Here is a 12,602-nt window from a genome sequence, read left to right on the forward strand (position 1 = left end):
TTATCAACAGGTTTTTCCACCCGTGTCTGGGCAGACCTCTCCCAGGCAGGCACCACGGCTTCCTTCACTCATCCCTGCCCGCGGGACACTGTCATCCGCCCTGCCGCCAGTCTGCCCCTTCTAGGGCAGAGACCCCACCTGGGTTGTCCACCTCGGTGTCCTCAGTGCCACCACTGCACATAGCCCTGAGAAGGTGTCCAATAAATGGAAGGATCAGTAAGCAGCGCCCGCTGGGTGACACCCTGCTGGGTGGCGCACAGCCCCGAGGGCCGGGCGCGGCAGTGCCCGTCGGTGGAAGAGGGGGCCCTACCGCGCAGGAAGGCGTCTCCGGGACCGCCCTCCCTGAAGCCGCCAGGGACAGAGGAGCGGCTGCGGCCTCTCGCCCACCCCTTCGCCCCGCTGCAGCCGAGCACCGGTCAAGTCCACCGCGCACTCGCCGGCGCGCGCCGCCCTTGGCTCCACCCGGCTGCCGTCGCTCTCCAGAGCGCGCGCCCGTGACCCGGAAGAGCATTCTCCTTAGCAACTGCGGGACCGCCGCGGCGCCGGCCTCCGGGGAGCAACGGTGAGGCCCTGTCCCTCCCCCTGCACGCCGCCCCGGGGCCACCCGGGCCTGGCCTCCCGGTTCGGCTCCCGCTTCGCCCCGCGCGTGGGACGGCGGCCCAGGGCGAGCGTCCTCTGCCTCCGGCGGCTTCCCCTGGCCCCGGCGCCGCCCCCGGCCACCCACGCCCCCCGCTCCGCGTGCCGGGCCGGGCGGGTGCTCCTCGGAGTGCCGGGCGGTGCGCCGGACGGGAGACCCAGTGGAACCTGTTGCTCGGAGAGGACGCTGCCCGCGGCTCGGGTCACCTGTGGACGCGACCTCCCGCGTCGCTGGCGGCCGCAAGGGCTGGGCGCCTCAGGAGCCCCGAGCCGCCGCTGCCCAGCGGAGGTGCTTGACGCCGGCCCCGCGGCGCGCTCCGCGGCGGCTCGCTCTGTGTTGACCGTAGAGACTAATTGCACACGTGCGCCGAGCCTGCTTCAGGGAGGTAGCTTTCCAGTTGGGGGCCGGGCGTTAAGGTTGGTATCCTGCAGCTCAGAGCTTCTGTCTTCTGGTTTTCTGCAGAAGGAACTCTCCCTGGGGCTGGCTGCCTCGGTTTGCGAAAGGTTTCTAGTGGAATTTGCTACACTGAAGTAGGGCAGGTGGTGTTAACGGCCCAGGTTTACGCTTGAAAGGAAACGGCGGCACCGAAAACCTCCCTTTGAGTTTGAACGACTGGTAGTAGGGAAACTAAACCTTATTTGAAGATCGTTGATAACGATACTTAAATCTGATGATGATGGAGCTAAAACAGAGACATGTGAACAGTCTTAGGAATGACATTATTTAAGAATAAAGTGCAGTTAACATATCAAAATTCACCATTCAAAACTGTATAATTTCAGTTCGATTAGTATTAAGCACCTATAGCGTTATATGTACTTGAAAGGATTTAGAAGAAATAAGACAGCACACCTTCAGTCATTAGGAAAGCAGCAAGATATCGTTTGTGTAAGTGCAGAATATGTAGGTCAGGGTGGAGAAATCAGTGTGGATTGGGCTTTTCAGGAATATGATGATAGATTGAGACTTGTTTTGGCTCTAAAGTGTAGATGGGATTGTCCATATATACAATATATATGTATATATGTGTGTGTGTATATATTTGATACTGGAGATTGAACCTGGGGCATCCTAGTACTGAGATATATCCCCAGCCCTTTTTATTGTATTTTTAAATTTTGAGACAAGATTTTGTCAAGTTGCCCAAGCTGGCCTGGAACTTGGGATCCTCCTGCCTCAGCCAGGATTGCAGGTGTGTTTCATTGTATTGGGGGAGTTAGGGTGTGCTAAATAATTTCTTTCCTTATATTCTTAACTTTAAGGTTTGGGAAATAGTTCCATGTGGCCTTTTGAAGTCCTTATTTAATTTTCTAAGGTCACTTGATTTTGGATCTATTTCTTTCAAATTCTTTTTATAGAATCTCTCTGACATTTTTCCTGTTTGAGATCTAAAACATTGACACTACAGCCAGGGACTTTGCTCCTTAGAGGTTATTTGCTTTTACAGTTAGTCTTTGTATGAAACACAGTAGTTTAGGTAGAATTAGTTACTGTTCATACTTAGGAGTCTTGTGAAATTTTGCTCTGCTAGTTCCTGAATGTTTTCTGTGAAGCAGGCATGTTGTTTGAAAACATGAAACAACTATTTTGTGATATAACAAAACAACATTTACTCAGCAACCAGCAACTTTATCTATGTTGTGCCTGGGTGTGTGTTTAGCTTATCAGTCTTTGTTGGTCAGTGTTTACCTTGAGACACAGAAGGGCCAGAGCAATTTAGAGACATGAACTAACGCTCTTTTTTAAAACTTATATAGGAATTTTAGGCTCATTTGTTTTGAGGATCCACTAAAGATTCATTTGTAAAGATGCACAAACTCTTAAGAAGACCTCTTAAGATATTTTGTTACTTTCTTATAGGTTGTATTCATTTATTAACTTATTCAACAAATATTTGAGTGCTACTTGGTATCAGGTCCTGTGCTTGGCCTTGGAGATGGGGGAGGGTGAATGTATACATGGTCCCTGAACTCAGCAGATGATAATCAAGGAATCACACAAATGTTAAACTACAGCTGTGGCAAGTGTTTTGATAATTGAGAACTGCAGTTTGCACACGAAAGAAAATGTTCCAGTTAGAGCAATTAGTAGGGCAGAGACCCTCTGATGTCAGGGTCCACGTAGAGGACCAGGGACTTAAGGTATAGCTCTGTATATGGAACTGGAGGAATGTGGAAGAAATCTGGTAGGGGAGAGGGCCAGAGAGGTGGGCAGGACCAGATGGTGGTGGACCTTGTAGGTGGAGATTTTCTTTGTCCTCAGAGTAGAGAGAAGCCTCTGTAAAGTGTTTACTTAGGAACTTGGGCTGAATTTCTGATGGGAATGACACAATTAGGTTGTGTTTGAATAGCCTGCTTTGTATTCTCGCACTGCTTGGTGTTTGTATCATCTTCTCATCCTTCAGTGACAAATTCCTTTGCTGTTTTACTGATGGAGAAGCCTCTGTGTTTCACTAGTAAGATGTGCTCATTTGAGAGGAAAGGAGTTTTAGGAATTAAGAGTGGTTCTTAGGAGTTATTTAATTTGAAATACTTTTTCATAAGAACTACTAATAAGGCACTAATATTTGCAACTTTTTCAAAAATTGTGGTAAAAAAATCACATAATTTAAAACTTACAGGCTTAACCATTTTTAAACCTAGTTTAGTGGTGCTAACTATATTATTATGTAACAGATCTCTAGAACTTTCATGCAAAATTGAAACTTTGTTCCCATCAAACAATTCACCATCCCCCGCTCCCTAGTCCCTGGCAACCACCATTCTACTTTCTGTTGCTATGATTTGACAACTTTAGATACTTCACGTAAGTGGAATCACATAAGACATATCCATTTTTACCTTCATGCTCTTTCCCTGGTATCAATCAGTACAATCCTACCAAATTTTCTCCCTTGTCTTTTGATCTTATATTCATAGAGCCAGAGTGGAAGAGGCTGTAGAGATCATCTGGTCTATCCCTCTTCTGTTCTGTGTGAGATAATAAGAGTCCCGTGCTTTGCCAGAGGAGAGACATCTAGTGAATCAGAACAGAGTTGGAGCTCTCTGATCTTTGACCTCTTGGCCAGGTACCTTTTCTGGTTTGGCCTGTTTGCTTGTGATTTAATGCTGTATTCTTTAGCTAGACCAGAAGCATCATGAGATACAGAATGCTTATCTGTATCCCTGTAGCATTTTGCTGAGGTCTATTAGATGCTGTTTTAGTTAGCTTTCTATAACAAATATCTGAGATAATAAAAATATAAAGAACAATGGTTTATTTTCTCTCATAGTTTTAGAGGTTTCAGTTCATGATGAGTTGACCCTGTTGCTTTGGGCCTGTGGTGGCATGTCATATGGGAACACATGACTGAGCAGAACCACTGACCTTATGGCTGGGAAGTGAAAAGAGAATAGTTCCGAGGTAGGGGCCAAGGTCCCACCCAGTGACCTAAAGACCTCCCAGTAGGCACCCACTCTTAAAGATTCCCTCACTGCCTGGTACTGCGATGGGCTGGGAACTGAGCCTTTAACACGTTGACCTTCGAGAGGCACTTATTCAAGCCACAGCAGAAACTGAAGAAATATTTGTTGATTGATTAATTGTCTTCAGGAATTTCATTGCTTAAAAGATGGCCCTGTTTGAAGTTTTGAACTTCATGAATTTTAGACCTTTGGTTATTGTAATCAAATTTACATTGGTCTTTCTGCAGTTGAATAATTCTTTCCCTTTTGTCATCAGAGTTAAGCTCTTTTATCTTTTCCTAGTGCCTTCTACAATGCATATAATTGCCCATGACACCAAGAGTTGGGTTCCTCTGAAAATTTTAATAGTCTAATGTAAAAGTCCTCAAGTGAAACAATTAATGCATTAAGCTTTTTAGATTAGTTGATTTATTTACAAGTGAAAGTTTATCCTTCTGAGTTTTATTGCTGCTAAGCATTTTTTTTTTTTTTTTTTTTTTTTTTTTTTTTTGGGGGGGTGCTGGGGATCAAACCCAGGGCCTTGTGCTTGCAAGGCAAGCACTCTACTGACTGAGCTGTCTCCCCAGCCCCCGGTAAGTTTTTTTTTTTTTTTTTTTTTTTTTTTTTTTTTTTTTTTTGCGGTACTGGGGATCGAACTCAGGGCCTTGTGCTTGGGAGGCAAGCACTTTACCAGCTGAGCTATCTCCCCAGCCCCCGGTAAGCATTTTTGAATCATATTTGTACCACGGTTTATAGTGCTTATCTCAGAATGCCTATAGGACCAGTTGAATTTAGATATTGGACTTGAAATGATTCTGAGATGAGCCAATATTCTAAGTTCAAAAAAGTATAACAAAACATTTTCTTGTGTGAGGAAGATTTATAAGCTTTTATTTATTCCAGACCTTCCTTGGTTTCTCATATTATTGTATGGCCAGCCTTCTTGAGTCTAATTTTTAGAAAGTCTTTTTGTTTCAACCTCTAAAAAGTTTTTTTATTTTAATATTTAATATTTATTTTAAATTTTTTTTTTTTTTTTTTGGGGGGAGTGGGTGCTGGGGATCGAACCCAGGGCCTTGTGCTTGCAAGGCAAGCACTCTACCGACTGAGCTATCTCCCCAGCCCTTATTTTAATATATTTTATATATATATTTTAATAAGGTAAGAAACTATGGAAAATGGGATACCATTGGGCACAGGGACAAATGAAACTGGGAATGGGGTCATAGCTCCCTCTGAAGTTCAAATGTCTGGGGCATTATTGGTGATGTCAGGAAGGTGGAGACTTAACCAGAATTCTTGTTACCTTTATTATATGGAGGGTAGTGGTGGACCTGCACAAGGTGTTTTTTGTCACATAACATGAAGCAAAACGGTTTGACAAGGACTTTTCAGGTTGAGAGCAACCCTAGCAAGAACTTCTTGTCCCAGAGCTGCTACTATGTGACTAGTTATGTTGAAACTAGAATTGGGCAAGTTAATCAACTGTCCAACTGAAAAGTTGGACACCTTTCTTGACTCCCAATCTGCCTGCCTCTGGGATGCATTAATGGTGGCCGACAAGAGCCAGTGTTCATACCGGCTCTTGGGGAAGACCTTTATATGACACAGTATACAGTAAAAATATCTGGTGAAATTGCACAGGGGTAAGGACTGATGAGGAAGTACCCTCTCCTCAGAACCTGTCTTTGAATTACAGGAAAGGATTATCATTGATGGATCCCCTCCCCTTTCTGAAGCAATTCACATGCATTATGTCAATTAACACCAATTGTTCCATTGAGGAATGAGGAAGATGATTTAACTCTTAGGAGAACATTGAAGTTCAGGGGGTTTACTTAAGTCACGAGGTTACAAGAGTTAGACCCAATGTCAGGGCCATATGTGATTCCCAAGCCCATCTTGCTTCCATCTCTGCAGGAGGCCACTTTCCTAAATCAGTGTCTGACTGTAATCTGAACCCTGGTGTGAAGCATCAACATATTATAATAACGGTACAGAAAAAGGCAAGTAGGGAAGTAGATTGATACAGCAGGAAGTTACCTGTTTCCTGAGAAAATGCTTCCAATAAAGGGAGTTCGTTGTTGGTGTCAAATAGACTTGGGAGCTTGGGTATCCCTAAGCAGGACCAGGTGCTATCTGAAGAACTCTGTCCTTCCCGTTTCCCTTCAGGCCTCCTTTGATGAAATTGGATGGTATCTGTCTTCCACGAGACTTTGATGTGGAGAGGAGGTTGTGGCGCTTGTCTGCGCGCTGAGAGATGCAGAGATATGCCTGCACGTTGCTGTTTACCTGAGCATCTCTCCCTGTGGCTCCTTGCTGCTTTTTTTGATCCGTTTAAAGGACTGAATATGAAATGCTAGCAGGCCTTTTGCTTGGGAGGAGCCTACCAGCAATTTACATAACTTTTTTTTCCAGTTTTTTTTTAATAACATTTTTTTTTATCTTTATTTTACTTATTTATTTATATGTGGTGCTGAGGATCGAACCCAGTGCCTCACACATGCTAGGCAAGCGCTCTACCACTGAGCCACAACCCCAGCCCCTCCAGTTAAGTTTTTAAGTGAAAAAAATGTTTGAATTGTTCAGAGATCTCTGCTCAAATAAGACATTTGTCTTCTTTGTGTCTCATTGAGTTTTTGACGACTCAAATTAGTCTTTCTTCATACTTTGAAAGTAAGGATATTATGAATTTAAGATTGAAATACACATTAACAGGGAAAGTTTTAATAAATGAGCTAGGGCTAGATTTGTGTTATGAGGATTAACACCATTTTTAAAAGCTGATTTATTGACACTATAAGATACACATATTTAAAGTGTGCAGTTTGTTAAATTTTAATGATTATGTTTGCTTGTGAGACTATCACCGTAAACAAGATTGTGAACATATTTGTCACCCTCAAAGCATCCTCATAGCTCTGTGTCCCTAACGTCCCTCCCAGAGAGCCACTGATCTTTTTATCTCTATACATAAGTTTTGATTTCCCAGAATTTTTTATTATATTAATGGAATCATACAGTTCGTAGTTAAGCTTCTTTCATTCAATATAATTTTTTTGAGGTGCATTCATATTGTTTAGTGTATCAGCAGTTACTCTTTTAAAAAATTTATTGGAGCTTTATAATTATACATAATAATAGAACTCATTGTGACATATTTGTACATTGTTACTCTTTATTGCTGAGTAATATTCCATTGTATAGTTTCTCATCACTTGATTAATGCATTGACCTACTGATGGCAATATTGGTATTCCTAGTTTTTAGTTACTAATAAGGCTGCTGTGTAAAATAGTGTACAAGTCTCAGTGTCGACACATACTTTTATTTATTTTGGTTAAATACTTAGGAGTTGAATGGCTGAATCATGTAGTAGATATATCCTTAACTTTTAAATGAAACTGTCAAAGTTTTCGAAAGTGACTATACTGTTTTACCCTACCATTAGTAGTGTGTATGAACTGTAGTTCCTGTATATCCTTTCCAGCTATTGGTTTGGTCAGTCTTTTTAATTTTAGACATGCTAATAGATATACAGTAATATCTCATTTTATTTTTTGGTACTAGGGATTGAACCCATGCTTCATACATGCCAGGCAAGTGCTCTACTACTGAGCTACATCCCAGCCCTTTTTAAAATTTTTGTTTTGAGAAGGAACTCAATAAGTTTCCAAGACTGGTCTGGAACTTGTGGTTCTCCTGCCTCAGTCTCCTGAATGACTGAGAATACTGGCATGTGCCACCATACTACGATGATTTCGGTTTTTAATTTGCCTTTCCCTAGTAACTAGTGATGTTAAGCATCTTTTCATGAGCTTATTTACTCTCTGTGTATCTTTTTTTGGTTAAATGTCTGTTCAGATCTTTTTGCCCATTTTTAATTGTAATATATGTTTCTTATTACTGAATTTTGAGAGTTTATTTGTTTGTTTTCCCCCCATAGTTTTATTGAGATAAAATTGAAGTACAATAAAATGCATATATTTGAAGTATGCAATTTGATCAGTTTTGGCATGTATGTAATCAGTACAATCAAGATAAAAGCATTTCCATTTCTTTTTTAAAAATTTGAAATCATGCAAACTGTGTTTCTTGCAAGATTTATTACATTAGAAATTAATCACCTTAAGAAATATGGAACCCCATCTCCACATGTCAACTATTTCAAAATTAATGGCATGCTTATAAATTTCAAAAAGGTCAAGGAAGAAAGCACAAGAAAAGTAAATAAAAAGTGCTTTGAACTAAGTGATAATAAAAGCTTAAATATCAGGATCTCTGGTATGAAACAGTACTCAGATGAGCATTTGTAACTTAAAGTACTTGTATCAGAAAGAAGCTAGAATGACAGATTACTTTCAAATTATGTAGTAGGAAGAAAAAAATAATAATAGGAGCAGAAATGTATAAAATAGAGAAGAAATAATACAACTAAAATTTGATAAACAGGTATAATCAAGAAAAAAGCAAGAACACAAAAATTAAAATCAATGGAAAGGGAATTATCAAAATGACCCTATAGATGGGCATGCCTGTAATCCCAGTGGCTTGGTAGACCAAGGCAGGAGGATTGTGAGTTCAAAGCCAGCCTCAGCAAAGGCGAGGTGCTAAGCAACTCAGTGAGACCCTGTCTCTAAATAAAATACCAAATAGGGCTGAGAATGTGGCTCAGTGGTTGAGTGCCCCTGAGTTCAGTCCCCAGTACCCCTTTTCCCCCCTAAAAAAAAACTACAGATGCTAAAAATATATTAAGGTAATATTACAGTTGTATGCCAACACATACAATAGCTTACGTAACATGGTCTGTATTAGAGAAAAATCCATGTGCTGCTGAGAAGAAAGTGTATTCAGTCATTGAAGGATGAAATATTCTATATATGTCTGTTAAGTCTAAATTTTCTATTGCATTTTTACTTCTAAAGCTTCTTTATTTTGTTTTTGTTTGAGGGATCTATCCAGTGGTGAGAGAGGTGTGTTAAAGTTACCCAGTATTATTGTGTTGTGGTCTATTTGATTCTTCTTCTTTTTTTTTTTTTTTTTTTTTTTTATGGTTTTTAGTTGTAATGGACACAATACCTTTATTTTATTTATTTATCTTTTTGTGGTTCTGAGGATCGAACCCAGTGCCTCACACGTGCTAGGCAAGTGCTCTACCACTGAGCCACAACCCCAGCCTCTATTTGATTCTTGAAATCGAGGATTTATTTGAAATAAAATTTATGATTGTTATGTCTTGTTGATGTATAATTCCCTTAAGCAGTATGAAATGGCTTTCTTTGTCCCTTCTGATTAACTTTGGCTTAAAGTCCACTTTATCTGATATGATAGAAATCCCTGCTTGTTTACATGGTTCATATGAGTTATATTTTTTTTCCCATCCTTTCACCTTCAGTCTGTGGATGTCTTTGCCAATGAGGTGAGTCCCTCAAAGACAGCAGATTGTTGGGTCTTGCTTTTTAATCAATCTGCCAGTCTGTGTCTTTTGATTGATGAGTTTAGGCCATTAATATTAAAGGTTATTACTGAGATATATTTGTATTCCCAGTCATTTGGGTTTATTTCTAGTTTTTGATTTGAATTAGTTTCTCCTTTGATTGATTCTTTAATTACTGTAGTTCCTCCCTTTGCTGACTTTCACTTTTTTTCCATTTCACCTTCATGGAATATTTTGTTGAGAATATTTTGTTGAGAATATTAGGCTTTCTAATTTCAAATTCTTTTAGCGTTTGTTTATCATTGAAGGTTTTTATTTCATCTTCAAATCCAAAGTTTAACTTTGCTGGATATAGAATTCTTGGTTGGCATTCATTTTCTTTCAGAGCTTGGTGTGTGTTATTCCAGGATCTCCTACCTTAGAGGGTCTAGGTTGAGAAATCAACTGAGATCTGAATTGGTTTCTCCCTAAAGGTAATCCGATAATTTTCTTTCTCAGCCTTTAAAATTCTATTCTTATTCTGTATGTTAGGCATTTTCATTATAAGGTGTCTTGGTGTGGGTCTTTTGTAATTTTATACATTTGGAGTCCTGTAAACCTCTTGTATTTGATTTTCCATTTCATTCTTTAGGTTGGAAACTTTTCTGATATTATTTCATTGAAAAGATTGTGCATTCCTTTGATTTGTATCTCCACACCTTCATCTATCCCAGTAAATCTTAAATTTGCTCCTTTCATGTTATACCCTAGTTTTTGGAAATTCTGTTCATGGTTTCTTAACATTTTCTCTCCATGGTCAACTGTGCTTTCAAGGTTATATATTTTTTCTTCATTGCCTAAGGTTCTGTCTTCCACGTGATCTAGTCTGTTGGTGATGCTGTCTGTTGAATTTTTTGGGGGCGCAGGTATGGGGGATTGAACTCAGGGGCACTCGATCACTGAGCCACATCCCCAGCCCTATTTTGTATTTTATTTTGAGACAGGGTCTCACTGAGTTGCTTAGCGCCTCGCTTTTGCTAAGGCTGACTTCGAACTCTTGATCCTCTTGTCTCAGTCTCCTGACCTGCTGGAATTACAGGTGTGTGCTGCTGTGCCCGACTTCTATTGAATTTTTAATTTGGTATTTTGTTTCCTTCATTTTGAGAATTTCTACTTGGTTTATGTTTTCCAGAATCTCTGCCTCTATTGAAGTCTTCTTTCACTTCCTCTGTTTTCTCTTTAATTTCATTTCTTACACTGCCCTTTACTTTGCAGATCAGTTTAACTGTGCACATTCTAAACTCCTTCTCTGACATTTCTTCCACTGTGGTGTTGATTGATTCTATTATTAGAGTATTTTGGTTTGTTTGGGGCAGTTTGTTCCCTTGCTTTTTTAATGTTGTTTGTGTGTCTACCCCTCTAACAGTATGGATCCAAGGCAGTAGAGTTTCTACCCTGTGGATTTATGTGTGTGTCCCTGAAGGTTTTCAGTACCTCACTGTTTAGGGGGAGACAAATAATAACTATCAATACAAACAATATACAGCATTAAACCAAATGGTTCCTACTGTGATGTCTACAGTGTTAATTATCACAATAAACTGAAATAATATGATCAATTATTGCCTACAATAAAAACAGCAAGTTTGCAAAAGGGCTTATAATTTCAAATGGTGGACAGGGAGAGAACAGAAGTGATGTGGGATGTGATGATTGTGAGGGAGGAGAGAAGTAATAAAAAATTAAAGGACGAGTGAAAGAACAATAGAGATTGGCTATTAGCAGAAGAAAAAAGAATCAAGGGAAACAGGTGGGAGAACAAATATACACATAAAATAAAAATTTAAAAAATTAAAAAATAAAAGAATACAAGACAAAACTAAAATATGCTAATCAAACATCTTAGTTCACAAAAAGCTAATGGCTTCAAAAATGCTAGCGATGAGAAAAAAATAGGAATATGTGTAAATGTCCATGTACCATTAAGGTCACAATTAAACAGAGAAAAAGAATTAAAAAAAAGATCTTGATGAAAAGTTGAAGAATCTTTCCATTGGAGTTCAAAAGATTGTCAGTGTCTCAGCAGTTTCAGGTGGGGTCTTCTGGAGTGTGATGTTCCACCCTCGGATTGCTGGAGTGAGGGTAATCCCATAGGCAGAAGCCTCAGGCTCTTTGCTGAATGCCACTTGGTCTGGAGATTTAAAATCAGCCCACCTGCAGCACCCAGTACTTGCTGGTTCACACTGGAATTCTTAGTCCCCTATGTCACCTTCAGACCCGACGTTTCCTGGTCTGGGGTTCAGTCTCCAAACAGTCTCTCCTGCTCTTCCCCTTTGAGTCCCTGGTCAGGTGCGTCTCTCCCAGCCCGTCCTGCAAGCAGAGGAATTAGAGAGGGAGGAGTAGAGCTGGGTGGGTTTCCATGACCAGTTGTCCCCTGTGTAAACCTCTCTCCACGTTTGGTTTTCTTCTGGTCACTTAAGCACACTCTATGTTGTGCAGTGTGTGTTTACTGGACCTGTATTTTGGGCCAAACTTGGGTTTGCCAGAAATTGGCTTCCTCAGCTGCTGGTGCCCATGCCGCAGCTGCAAAATGGTTCCTTCCTTTGTCCTCTGTGTGCCTTCTGAAGAGATGGTGGCTTCTTTCCCCATACTTGGATATTGAGCAGTGTGTCTTTCAGGTTTGCGGGGTAGTGTCCTTGATCTCTAAACTCTCCATACCCAGACACGCCTTGGGCCTCCCCAAAATGCAGTTCCTTTAATTCCCTTATCCCTCCACTTTGCTCACGGAGGGACCACTCTGACTGGTGCTTCTGGCCTGGCTGCAGTAGTGGCTGTGTCTCTGGGGATTTCTTCCTTATTTTATTATATCCATCCTCCTGAGTCCCTGATGTTCTTTGAATGTCCAGTTTTAAATTCTGGTAAAGTCCCCCTGACTTTTTTTTGTTTACGTACCTTGCTGAGAAGTTGCCTGTCTTCTTGGTTTCCCTCCACAGAGCAGCCAGGAAAGTGACCTCCTCTATTTGCCGTCTTGAAAACCTCCCTGAATTTTGAGAGTTTATTATACATTTTGGACATAAGCCTTTTTTTCAGATGTAAGATTTGCACA

At 40.7% G+C, this 12,602-nt stretch overlaps 1 protein-coding gene and 1 non-coding gene across 2 annotated transcripts in view; one reads left to right on the forward strand and one right to left on the reverse strand.

Moving 5' to 3' along the window:
* The first annotated feature begins 571 nt into the window (after positions 1 to 571).
* Dis3l2 (DIS3 like 3'-5' exoribonuclease 2) overlaps positions 572 to 12,602 on the forward strand; it is a 356,804-nt gene continuing 344,773 nt past the window's right edge. Inside the window, 1 exon segment of the mRNA XM_047544162.1 lies at positions 572 to 1,053. The gene's annotated coding sequence lies outside the window, so the exon portion shown is untranslated.
* Positions 5,121 to 5,200, reverse strand: Trnaa-ugc (transfer RNA alanine (anticodon UGC)). The gene has a single exon. It is a non-coding gene; the product is annotated as a tRNA-Ala (tRNA).

This window comes from Sciurus carolinensis, chromosome 3 (genome assembly GCF_902686445.1).
Source record: "Sciurus carolinensis chromosome 3, mSciCar1.2, whole genome shotgun sequence".
Classification (NCBI taxonomy): Eukaryota; Metazoa; Chordata; class Mammalia; order Rodentia; family Sciuridae; genus Sciurus; species Sciurus carolinensis.